This window comes from Belonocnema kinseyi, chromosome 4, assembly GCF_010883055.1.
Source record: "Belonocnema kinseyi isolate 2016_QV_RU_SX_M_011 chromosome 4, B_treatae_v1, whole genome shotgun sequence".
NCBI classification, from domain to species: domain Eukaryota; kingdom Metazoa; phylum Arthropoda; class Insecta; order Hymenoptera; family Cynipidae; genus Belonocnema; species Belonocnema kinseyi.
The window spans coordinates 13,873,705-13,887,477 of NC_046660.1; positions in this window are offsets into that span (position 1 = coordinate 13,873,705).

Genomic DNA, 13,773 nt, shown 5'->3' on the forward strand with positions numbered 1-13,773 from the left:
TTCTGTCCTCGCTGAGCTGGCCTTAGGACACCTGCGTTATTCTTTGACAGATGTACCGTCCCAGTCAAACTCCCCGCCTGGCAGTGTCCTCGAATCGGATCATGCGGGAGTATGATCGGCGATCGGCCGAAGTCTCACACCACTCTTACACGCTTGGTGCTAGAACACCGTGACAGCCGGGATTAAAATCCTCGGCGCACGCCCTCCGCCTAACCGAGTATTAAATATTAAATTGTTGCAAAAGCTTTCACGAGCATCAATACAATTTTAAATGTACATGTAAAGTTGAATGAAATCGATTCTAAATTAAATCTAACTTGATGCAAATTTTACGTCCTAATTTTTGCTACATCATATTTAATGAATCGCAAAAATAACAAGCTAAAAATATATTTTCTGATATTTTAAACTGATGTGTACCAATAAACTGCAAAACGGTTGTCTGAAAAAAATCAGGAGAATTTTTTTTTCCTTTTTGTTTTTTTTTTTTTTCCACACAAGAAGTAAACGATACCATGGATTTGAATGTAGACAAAGTGAATAAATTAATGTCAAGATTATTTCTTATTTTAATTTAACTATTCCATGAGTATTAAAAAATATTTTTCTTTCACTTTAAACATTTTTTTCTTCTTCTTTAAAATTATTTTTTAAACAAAAGATCCTACTCCGTCTTCACTCCATTGGGAAACGAACCACAAAACTTCTGATTTCCGGTTAGGTGCTTTTCCAATTAAGCTATTAGAGGGATCAGAATAAGAACTCTTAATTTAAAAAAACAACGCTAATTTTTAGCTAGGTGTTAATAATACAAGTAATTTTTTTTTGAATTTATCTGCTACGTCATCAAACATTGTACCTTACCGACAAGCAGATAAATTAAAAAATAATTACTTGTATTATTAACACCTAGCTAAATTATCGTTATTTCCTTGAATTAAGAGTTCTTATTCTGATCCCTCTAATAGCTTAATTGGAAAAGCACCTGACCGGAAATCAGAAGTTTTGTGGTTCGCTTCCCAATGGAGTGAAGATGGAGTAGGATCTTTTTTGCAAAAAATAATTTTAAAGAAGAAGAAAAAAATGTTTAAAGTGAAAGAAAAATATTTTTTAATACTCATGGAATAGTTAAATTAAAATAAGAAATCATCTTGACATTATTTTATTCACTTTGTCTACATTCAAATGCAGTTTATTGGTACACATCAGTTTAAAATATCAGAAAATATATTTTTAGCTTGTTATTTTTGCGATTCATTAAATATTATGTAGCAAAAATTAGGATGTAAAATTTGCATCAAGTTCGATTTAATTTAGAATCGATTTCATTCAACTTTATATGTACATTTAAAATTGTATTGAGGCTCGTGAAAGCTTTTGCAAAAATTTAATTTAAGCTGAAGTTACTTCTTTAAAAACATAAAAATAGTGGTTTCTAAAGTTTAAAGTCACTGAGTCAAGTAACCTGAACTACTTGCGAAGGTTCTTCTTTATGTCGTGTATGTAGGACGTTTATAATTTTAAAATTTGCAATTTTAAATCTATAAAATTATATTAATTTCCATTTTAATTCAATCTTAAAAATTATTCCAGATTTTAAATAACATTTTTTGAATATTTGACGATCAACATCTAAAACTTCATAGATGCAGATGACAAAAATTGACAACTTTTCAATATAATATGGAAAATCATTAAAATCATCATATTTTGGGAAATTTTATTTATATATCTTTAAAATCGAAAAATGTTAGATCACTAATCGTTAAAATAAAAAATTCATTAAAATTTTTTTAAATCTTTAACAAAATAGAACACTTCTTTAAATTAAAGTGTTTTTAATTTTGATTATTAGAAAAATGTGGCGAATTTCATTATTGAAGTTGAAAATTTTGATAATATTCTTTTAAAATTTCTTTCATTTGAATAACTAGAAATGAAAACTTGACTTTCTATTTCTAAATTCATCAAAATTTAATAATAATTCGTTTTATACTTCGTCAACGTTTCAGGTGGTTTAATTAAAACTACTGAAAGGTGTCGTAATTGAAATTAAAAGTCTTTTAAACTAAGGTATTTTAGAGAATTTCTTCACTTTAAAAGATATTGGATCGGAAATTGTACTGTTGATCTTCAAAATAATTTAAAGTTGACATTTTTCATTAATCTGCCTTTAAGTTATTATTTTTTTTCAATAGAAGAGATTTAAATTCAAAGGCTTCATCACTTTTTTATTTTAAACTTTGAACCTTTGCAATTAGGAAATTTCTACTGCTAATTTTCTTTAGTTTGATAGATTTTTTAGAAATTTGGGAATACCATTTAAAATTATTTGTGGTTTTACAAAGATTTTTTAAATTGGATGAAATCAAAAAATTAACTGGAACTTGATCTGATCAATGTTGACATTGTCTTAAATCTATAAAATTTGAAACTATTCATTTCAAATAAAATTTCTCTAAATTTTCTAAGTGATTCCAACATAAAGTTACATTCTTGTAAAATATAACTTGCATATTTCAAGGCAATTTTTCCAATTTAGAAATTTTAGCATATTTGAGATACGTAACTTAAAAGCAGATTTTCCAAGATTTTGGAACAAAATTTGAAAGCTTATTAATGATTTAAAAAGAATATTAAAAAATATTTTCAATCTCATTGAAGGGTTTCGAAGATTGTCTAAAAAGACATAAAAATTATATGTATATGTTCCAATATTTGAATAAATTACTAATCTTCTTGTTATAAAATTTATCTATTTTTTTAAATTCAACATAAATTATAAATTAACGAAATTTAAATTAGACCAAAATCCAAATTAAAAATCCCATTTAACGTCCAATAATCAAATTGATGCGAAATCCTGGTAAACAAAACAAGAATCCAACGACTAAATTTGGACCACAACGAATAAACGAAAACCAAAAATCCTATTGTAATCTAAAAAAAAAATCGGAAAAAAAATAAAAAAGAGGAAAGAAAAATGAGAAGGCACCCAACCACATCCCCTTCCTTCTCTTTTTTTCCTTTCTTTTGTCTTTTTTATTTTTAGAACCATCCAATCACAATAAAATAAAAATAAAAAACATAAATAAATAAATTTGCATTACCAACGTTTCGGTACTCGTGCAGTACCCTTATCAAGGTAAGAAAATTTTAAGTGGTAGAAATTGACAGCACCCACGAACAGGTGCTCTTTGTTTGATACCTAGGCCAACCTGTTGTCATTTCTTCTCATTTCTCTTTCTTTTTTTTCTTTTTTTCCGAATTTTTTTTTTTAGATTACAATAGGATTTTTGGTTTTTGTTTATTCGTTGTGGTCCAAATTTGGTTGTTGCATTCTTGTTTTGTTTAACAGGATTTTACAACATAAATTATAAATATGAAACTATCTTATATTTACCAATGACATTAAGAAAAACGGAAAAAGCGAGAAATGGAGTACCAGCCGTGATTCTCATGTTTTAATACTGTTAATAACAGTCCGTCACAGTAGATGACAGTAAATTATACTGATTGAGAGAGAAATGGATTTTCTGAGAAGATTTCTTCAAATGTATATTAGTGAGCTCTTAATATTCCACGTATCTAAGTTTAATTGGCTCATTGGTCTTTTAATCTCTTATCCCCCCCCCCCTGAACATACACACTCATACGTTCTCATTGCGTATGGATCTGGAAACAATGCGAAAATCAACTGATAAGTAAATGGCAAATAATGATGTCATGTTGGTCTGCTTTCGTAATCCATCAATATTAGATATATTTTGAACAATATTGACGTATTTTATGTTTACAGTTTGTCAATTGCGCTTAAAAACTAAACTTTTTACAACCGCGATTTTCCTGCTAGATTTTTCGGGGTAAGTGCAATGATATAAATATATTATATAAAAATTCTGAAAATGTGGAAAGGCTATTTCGATACCTCCATGCTGTAATCTCCAATTTGGGGTTAGCAGTCTAAATTCTCTAATCTTGTTTCTTATTGGGCACGTGACGCTACGGGCAAACAGAAAATCAAATTAAAGATTTTGGAATGCGACATCCATTTGCGACAATTTGACGAACCCTGCCTCAAAATGTAGCTATTCCTTCTTCAGGTAAAATTTTATATTTTGAAATAAAAATTGATCTTTTTGCATCGAAAATTTATATAGATTCTTTCTAAATAGAACCTTAAGAAATCAACGAGATCATGAAGTGAACCTTTCTTCGGTCGTTTTTGTATATTTAAAAATACGAGAGAACGCAGTGGGCACAAAATTCGGCGACGTCTTTACGACATCGTTCGACATCTTTACGACATCCTATGTCCATGTCATTTCGGTGTCTTTGCGATGTCGTACAGACATCTTCAGATCATACGACTTATTAACGATACCATAAATACACCTTAACGACATGGACATAGGATGTCGTAAAGTTGTCGTAAAGATGTCGTAACGATATCGTAAAGACGTCGCGAAACTTTGTGCCCACTGGGAAAACAAGGTTTCCACTCATTTTGTTGGCCTTACGATCAATTTTAGATACAAAGTAATCAATTTTATCAATTTTATCAAAGTAATCAATTTTAGATACAAAAGTTTAAAATTCCCTTTTTATTGACGCTTCGGTCTCATCTGTGGAACTTCGTCAGAACAAGCATCTGTTATAAGAGTATAATTAATCATTAAACATAAAAAATAAAAAATAAATGAATCACATACAAAATAATAAAGGAGAAGTATAAACAAATTTTTACCTTGGAGGAAATTTTCGGAGTCAATCATATTATAGTTCAAAGAGAACGTCAAGATTTCAAAATTCGTGGTAAGTCGGTTCATTGTATACAGTAAAAGTTTTAGGAAACTTTAGAAATCAAAACAATTTTAAATTAATCGATGATACTATTATAATATTTATTCACGTTAAGAATTTCTGTTTTTATATTAATAGATATTTTTATGTATTTATTAATGAAAATTGATTCCAGAATTTTTCTTCTAGATGAGTTATTTTCCTTAACAAGAATTTTAATGTTTTTGAATTTGAAATTCTAGTTTTTAACCGACGACCAGTTTCACCTATATAAACCTTATTGCATCCTTTATACTTTATTAAACTTTATGAAAATTTATTTTATTTGTTCTTTTTTTTTTGTTTTTAATTGAGCTGTTGTAAATTACATGTACTCTTTATTTAATGGTACTTTCAATTAATGGTAGTCGATAATTATTTTTTTGCAAAGTAATTTGTAATTGGTCTAAGTTTTCTTTTCTAAACTTGATTTCACTCAGTTTAATACATCTATCAATTAAGCATTAACTAATCCAATTTTATGGCTAAATTGATGGTGAGAATTGTAATTCAAATATTGGCCTGATCATGATGATTTTTTAAACCAATTAGAAATTAAATTAAAATTTTCAGGTTTGGTGATATACAAATCTAAAAAAATAAGAGAAACTCTGAGAAAATCGGAGCAAACTAACGATTTATTCAAAATCTGTTTCACTAGCCGAAATAGACCAATTGAAAGGCAATAATTATTAATTAATTAATTTTGTCAAGAGAACAAATAATGCAATTAAATCTGAACGAAAATTTTGGAATAACAAGTGAAAATCACGAAATTTTATGGATTCAGATGGATTAAGATATATTATATTTTATCTTATTTAGAAAAAATGAGTTTTTATAAAAAAGCAGAGTCTTCTTATGATCATTGATTAGTGCAGTCAGGTCTAGTTTATTTGTTTTTAAGCACGGTTGTAAAAATGTGTAAGCATTTTCAAGACGGTTCAGGGAAAAGTCAAATTGTAAAAAAAGGCAGGATTCAGAAAACATAAATTTCAAAGAAAAAGTATTTAAAGACAATTATAAAATTTTAGGGTACTTAAAGATTTGAATAGATGTCCAAAAATTTTAAAGTTCTCATTCAGGAGTACATAAAGCGATATCTACGAAAATGGAAGTATTTTTACAATGGGCTTTTTAAAGCAATGATTTTAGGTGGAATATCTAACTCGATTAATGCTTCTAAAGCCTTATGTGCAAGGAAGACTTTTCACTGCGGCGTGAAAGAGTTGCAACTGTGGTTCTCAATGATGATGAGCTTTTTTTATTTTTTTATAATAATTCTGAACAGAGCTTGTCACAAATTCGGATATTTCAATGTGAAAATGCAAACAAAGAATTTAGTACAGTGATCAAACTAAAGCCTAAATTGACCAGTCGTGAGGGTTAATGGGTCTTTAGGAAGAAGATATGGAATTATAAATCTTGCATAGTTTACAGCCGAATACTGACTGATTGCAATTTATTTAAATAGCTGGTTAGCCCTTAAAAAGGTAAGCGGGTCTTAGAGACCCGGCGGGTCTCGTTTTTAAAGTTATAAAGAGTTCTGTATGCACACTACAAAAAAAAAGCGAACAGCTAATAAAAAACAAATTATTATTTAAAAAAATATTATATACAAATAATATACAAATATACAAAGTGTTGAAATGTTGTCACAGGCTTATACTGCTCAACATGTCGAAGGCATTTTATAATGCAATCAAGTGATCTGATGAGAGCAGTCTGCCCAGACATATTGGACAAAGCCTGGTTTTACCCCATTATTGACGGACTGGGTTGAAGTCAAGTACACGATGGTGGGACCTACCACTTAAGATGGGTTCCGAACCACCAGAACCTCGGTAAAGGTACATTGAAAAATTTTCAGAGGTACCGGCTCAGGGATCGAACCCCGGACCTCTGAGGTGAAGTCCGAGTGTCTAACCATCTGAGCCACCGAGGCTTACAATTATTATTATTATTATTATTATTATTATTATTATAAAACTTGGCACTTCAAATGGGCATTCATATATCTGTATTATTTTGCAGGAGACTGTTCAACTGCTACTGCGGCAAACAAATAATGCAGACATACTGTACTGTACAACCTGGATCAACAACTTTAGCTTTACTTGTTTGCATTATTAAAGATCACAACCATCTGATTGTTCTTCCTTTGCTTGACAATTTTAGTTTTAGTAGAACAAAACTCCGGGACCTGATTGTACGTTATCATATTGCGCTTTCTTGCAATATTGAGGTTTTGCGATATCATTGTGCGATATATTTTTCTCCGTGAAATAGATGAATTTTTTACCAAAAAGATAAGTTTGTTACTAAAAAAATTAATTTGAGTGAATCGTACAAGTTGATCTCGAAATTTGAAAATCTGATGGCAGACTCGTGATAAGCGACCTAGACAAACCTCGTATATGCGCTTTCATGAAAACCTAATGAAAGGTCTTATTATTCGTAATAGTGATGAAAATAGTTAATTTGTACCGAAAGGGACGAATTTTCAAGAATCTCTAAAGCTGCATCGATTTATTTTCCTTCTAAAATATTTTTCTTTTTCTTTCTTACTTGTTTCTTATAGATTATAATGTACATTATATCTATTACGTTAACGCTCACCTACTACTGCTTTTTTTAAAACAGAATTAGTATTTCCAGAGCCGCGGACTTTGGAGGATTTATTTCCTGGATACAATGGTGTCATGCCTCGGGTCTTAAAATTTTGGTTTGAAGGTCATTTGCACAATTTAAAAAATTTTGGTGATAAACGTCCGATCTGCGTTTCAACAGGTCTGTCAAGAAGGGATCATATTATATTTGGACACTGTACTGAAATTTTCATTACTGACGCGCTTCGAAGTTTCTGCTGGACACGTTCCAACATCGAAAAATCCAGTATACAAACAAGGACACATTAAAGGGTGGAGATATGCAAACGATCGAGTAGAAATTGTAGAACAAGAGCAACTGGAGCTTTGGACAAGGGATCAAACTACTATAAACGACATCGTTATAAAAATGAAGGAAGAATACAGACAAGCATATAATCGTGTTTGTAATCTTCATTAATATCAGCATGAAGAATATAATTTGGACGGACATAGAGAAAGGCGCTCTTGAAAAAACATTAATGCCCATTTAATGTTACAGAGTTTCCGTCGACAAACAGAAATGTTTCATAAAATCTAGAAGAAGGGAAAGTAATTACGCCTAGTACGTATAGTCCACCTTTCGAATAGGTCTGCTATCAACAGTGCCTTTAATCCTATCCTGAACCCGAACTGTGCCCCACTCCTGCGCTTTTCCCTACCCGCCCAAAGTTAGGATATTAATTCCTTGATAATTTTGCGCAAATTGTATTCTAAATTACATATTTACTTCTGAGCGAGGCACTAATGCCACCGTTGTACTACTGAGAAACGACTCTCGAAATTCGTCACGGTGTTCAAGAATCAGATTTAAATCAAATTTTCGGGTAATGTACATTTTATTGTTTTTGTCGATTCTTGGACATATTTCAACAAGATTAGTATCAGACTATTATTGAGTGTGAATCCTAGAGGTATCGACTAAATGAAAATCCGCGAAGATTTAGCGACTTGACTTTAAAAAACTTTTTGCGAAACTTTTCCGAAAACAGAGATCTAAGAATCCACGATATATCTGTAATATTAGAGATATAGGACCGTATATGTTATACTCCTAAAATTAAGCATAAAGCTTGCGTATAATGACGCCAACGATTTAGTTTGTGATCTCTGAATGAGAATAATTTTTACAGACTATATTTAAATTCTATCGAATCGTTTCTTTTTAGTATAAATAAATCCATTTTTGTGCGTCTCAAAAGTAGATTTTAAGTTCCTTTATTTCTTCTCATGAGTAAACCCTGAGTATATACATATTCTCATAAGTTAGACCTCAAAAGAAATCTGCAAAGACTGTACCCAAAATATTTGGTTAAAGTGATTGTCCTTGTGATCGGTGCTCTCGAAGGTGCAAATCTGTCACTGGTTCCTAACCTTGAAGCCATACGAGCGTGCAAAAATATGCCAAAACACTTGCGAGATGGGTGCAGAAAGCTCTCATCATTGGATCGCTTCGTATCATCAAGGCACATAAGGGTTTGACCAGCCTGTTCTTGTAATTTCATCGTTCCCTGTGACCCCCATCTCATGATTCTGAGACGTGATCATAAGTGTGATTTACGGCGGTTCTACTGGGAGTATTCACGCTTGATTTATGAAACTCGTACATAGCAGGATACGGAATTTTTAATTCTTTTGTTTCTTGCTTCATTCCGGCAAACGGGCCAAAAAATACTCATATTACCGCTAGGTTCCATAAAAAAATTATTGATCTTATCTGGCGAGAATGACGAAACACAAATCTACGGTCTGTTTATCTGTACCGCACCCTGGGCATGCAAATTTTTAGGGAAACTTCTAGAAAGGCGTAGACAACTTATTGTTCCATTACTTTCTACTCTCTAAGCGATGCCTCATCGCGGTAGGGGACTTGAAGCTTCACTGGAAATTTTCCTACTAATTGTTCCCTCAAATCCTGTAGCTTCTTTAGTTTAACCATTCTTCGCCTCCATTTCTCGTGATCTGATAGGGGCAATTCAGTTGGCTCTTCGACCCTTCGGCGCAGGCTATTGTACGACTTTTATTCCCTACCCAAATTCAAGTATGCCGGGCTAACATCCGTGGTACTATGCACGGCTGTATTATAGGCGAACGTAAAATCTTTAAGGTACACTTCCTACTGTCAATGGTATTGGGCTACAAACGCTGAGATAATTGTTTTGAGGACTCGATTTACTCGCTCCACAGGGTCCGGCTGCGGAGACCGGAGTTAATGAGTGCCCGATTCCATAAGTCTTTATTAACCCTTGGAACGCCTGGTTGACGTATTTTGTACCGTTATTCGACACAAGAACCTCCGGTGCACCCCATAGGTTTGGAATTTTATCCCCAAAAGCCTTGGTAATGATCTGGGCGTTCGCGCGTGTCATGGGTGCTAGTTCTATCCACTTGGTATAAAGTTCTTCGAATACAACTATATATTCGAAGCCGGAAGCCGTCTTTGGCCACGGATTTATTACGTTGGTAGCTACTACCGCCCAAGGCTGTTATAGCACCCTACGGCCCAATAATACCGCTACAGGCCTTGGCTCAGCCTTAATTCGCTGGCAGGTGTCGCATGATCGAACACATATAGAAATGTCTAGATACACACTGGGCCACTATATTCAACCCATGGAATTTTCTAGGCGTCTCTTCTACATCGCGCAGTCGTTTGCGATACACCTCGTCCTCCACCGACTTCATGACGGCTCTGGGGATTGCTACATCCTCCTCGTACATCCGAGAAAGGGTATTAGACACATGGTGCATAGCTTCTTTCCGTGACCGAATACTTTCCTACGGTATTCGACATCGTCCTACTCGCGTTGGCTATTACCACCTCCACGTCACCTTACATCTGCGTCAAGACTGCTCTCAAACTAAAATCACTCGCGTTGGTCTGGAGTTTCCTGTTCAGTACCCAATTCACATGGGATGTTTGTTCTAAGCAGTTTGATCAGTGGTTCCACGACAATCGCAAAGTTTGGTATAAGGCGACTGTACCACGACACCATGCCCAAGAACCGTCTCGGTTGCTTTATTGTTCTTTGGACTAAATACGAGAAAGGGGCCCGACCTTGTGCCTTGAACGTCTCATTTACGATTCCTATATCATCGAGGTACGCGTACACGTTCGTTTTTATATCTTGCTCCACGAGGGAATCTACCAGTCGCTAAAATAGCGCAGAGGCCCCAGGCACGCGTACATTTTGGCTACCTTGATAAGTTTACGGTAGTCCACGCAAAATCTTTATGTCCCGTTAGCCTTTCGGGACATTACCACGGGACTGGACCATCCGCTCTTTGAGGACTGAAAAATACTTTATTAGCTATAATTTCTCTAAGGCCACTTCGAACTCAGTAACTTCCTCGGTATAGTGGTGAACTAATTCCGGGTAGTCCGACATATTACAAGTTTATTTGCTCCCATTGTGTTCAATTCTAAATGTGTAGATAAGGTTCATACCCAAGAATACTATTGCCTATTCGGGCAGTCGTGAAGACTCGCAAGGTAAGCCCTCTGTCCTCCCTAGAAAGCTCCTTAACTTCTAATCGTAGCGGTTACGAATGGCCATCATCCGATGATGCCGCCGATGACTCATTGGATTAGAGCAGTGCCAGCATCACCTGATTCTCTTGCCAGGGGTTTGATATCTCTCTAATTCTCGTTCTTGTATTGAGAACGATGGTATCTTCAATTTCTACCATGCGCGTTATCGGGTTCTGGTTCGCTGAGTTTGACAAAGGTTCTATAGAAGTGAGGCTCGTATTCTGAGCTATCCCCTCCACTACCCTTTTTCAATTTCCTGAACGCCGGAAATATCGCATTCTTTCGTGGTTACTTCCTCTTCGCTACACTGGCGATAATAATTGCACCTCCGATTTTTCGGGCATCCAATTTGGAAGCGACCCATTTTCCGGCAGTTCCAACATTCCGAGGGCCCCTATCGTTGCGTCCGCTAAAGTCCCTGGACCTAGGCTTACCCTTAAGCTCTTCTCTACTTGAGTTCGCACCCAATCCACGATTTTTGTTACTGATGGCTACGATAAGCATTTTGATCAGGTGGGCCAGCTCCGTAGAGCTTTGTGAGACTTCCCCATCAACTGATGTCCGGACAATAGCCGCCACAGAACTATTATTTTTAGCTGAGGGCCCCTTCACTTTGTACGCGTTTTCTGGTTCGCCAGACCGTTGTTGTTGATAAATTCGTAACGTCTGATGGGCCTTTTACAATTGCATCTAAGATTCACGTATACCAGGTTCATTTGCATCACTAGGTTTATTGGCCTAGTTGAGAGCTGGTATGGATTATACGTGCAGGCCAGGTATTCTGTTACCAGTTTACCTTGGTTCTGCCCTCGTAAGACGAACGGTGAGCCACGCAAGAGGATCTGTTCTTCCAGCCCTTCTTAGTTGAAAGTATCCCCAAATTGGGCCTGAAAATGCTGCTTGCACTGGTCTCACGTGTTTCATCTTACTCTATTCTGCCCAAAACAGTGCCACCAAATATCCTCTAACAGGAAGGGCATCGCGAATAACAACTCCTCGTCTATAACGAAAGATGCCGCTCTGCCTTCTTCAACCCTCCACAGGAAGTTGTCCACGCTTAAGCCTTGTTGTCCGTTGAAACTGACCTTCTATTTTTGCACGATTTTTGTCACGTCCCTTGCTTTGGAATATCGCGCTTTAGTTTGGTCTTGGTGACTCACGTCCCCCATACCCCATATCGTACGGCCTACTCTTGGTTTCTCTGAACTCTGACAAATTCGGGGGATCGTACCTATCGTAACTTTCCAATCCGCTCCTAGCTGTCTTTAGTCTATCATGCTCGAGATCTTGTTCTCTTTCTAAGGATGGGTTCATCTGAGGGAAGAGGCTTGACGCTGTTAGTGCTGGGCGGTCTGGATTGTTCGGTGCTCTTCACTTCCTCATAGCCTTCGCTTGCGGTGCTCATACGGAACAAATTCTCGTGTACCAGGCCCCTGATAATCATCTGGGTACCCGTAACCCTTTTTTTCTATTGTCCGGTCCCAGTTTTTTTTTTCCTTGCGGTGTTCATTATTTATATTACGTGGGGCTAGATGGCCCCGGCTTCACCAGTCGCTCTGCGGGCGCGTGTCGCCAATAACCGCGGTGGTAAAAATTGGCTGCGAAGTCGTTATTAAAAGACCACCCGTGAGAGTGCTCACGGTTAGTGGGTAATATGTCGCCTGACCCGTATGTCCACCCAGGGGTTCATAATGCTACGGCTCAGGGGTATGGATGCTTGGTTTTCCCGGTTTCGTGTCTGTAAGCCCTGAGCTCTACTGTGGCCCTCAGACCTTCTCATTTCTCCCTGATCTTTTCGCGGTATCGCGCTGTCTTCAAAAATCGTGTAGCCTAATTGTAGGGGTTTGACTTAGCGCTCGTTCATCCAAATGGCCCTTGCCTTAATTCCGCGAGGCCTAGTGTCAACATTCGCGAAACGGGGGTCTCCTATGCCGCTGGCTCCCATGCTTTCCCTAACCAGTGTCGTTTCCATACTGAATGGTATCATCCCCCCCCCTTCCACATATCTTTTCTGTGAATGGGCGTGTAGGTTGGTGATAACGCAACCCTTAAAGCTTGGTTTCCGAAAAATTCAGATTACTAAAAAAAACTATCGTCATTCTATTTTTTTAAATTTCTTTACGAAATACTGCAAAGTGAAATAGATCCTCCATAGCTTTTGAGTAGACTATAATTAATTGTGCCTTAGTTTGAGTTCAGAAAAAAAATACCATTCCATTATAAAGCTGAAAATGTATTTAATTCGCAGCTTCTAACCTTATAAGAATGTGCATCGAACAATTCAGTATACAAAGAGGCACACATTAAGAGCATTGAGACAGGCAAACGGCCAAGTAGAAAATGTAGAAAAAGAACAAGTGGCTTCTCTGGAAGAGGAACGAACAAATTTGAAAGAAGTCGTTATGAAAATCAAGGACGAATACAATCATGCATATGATCGTGAATTCACGCGTTATATATATTAGCATGGAGAATATAATTTAAATAGGGTAATCCACATTATTAAAGATTCTCCAAAGATAGAATTTTTTTACATTAGATTTTGTTGTAACGTCAAAAAAAAATTTCTTCTTCTGAAAATTCAATGTTAGGATTGTATCCATCAGGGTTGAACCACTGAATTCTAGCTTAATCATATCATTTATTTCCTTAATTTAGCAAAAATGTATAGTACAGATTCAAAACAATAGTTTTTTTGCATCTATGGAATGGGTTTATAGACATCTTATGTGATTTGAGAAAAATATTCTG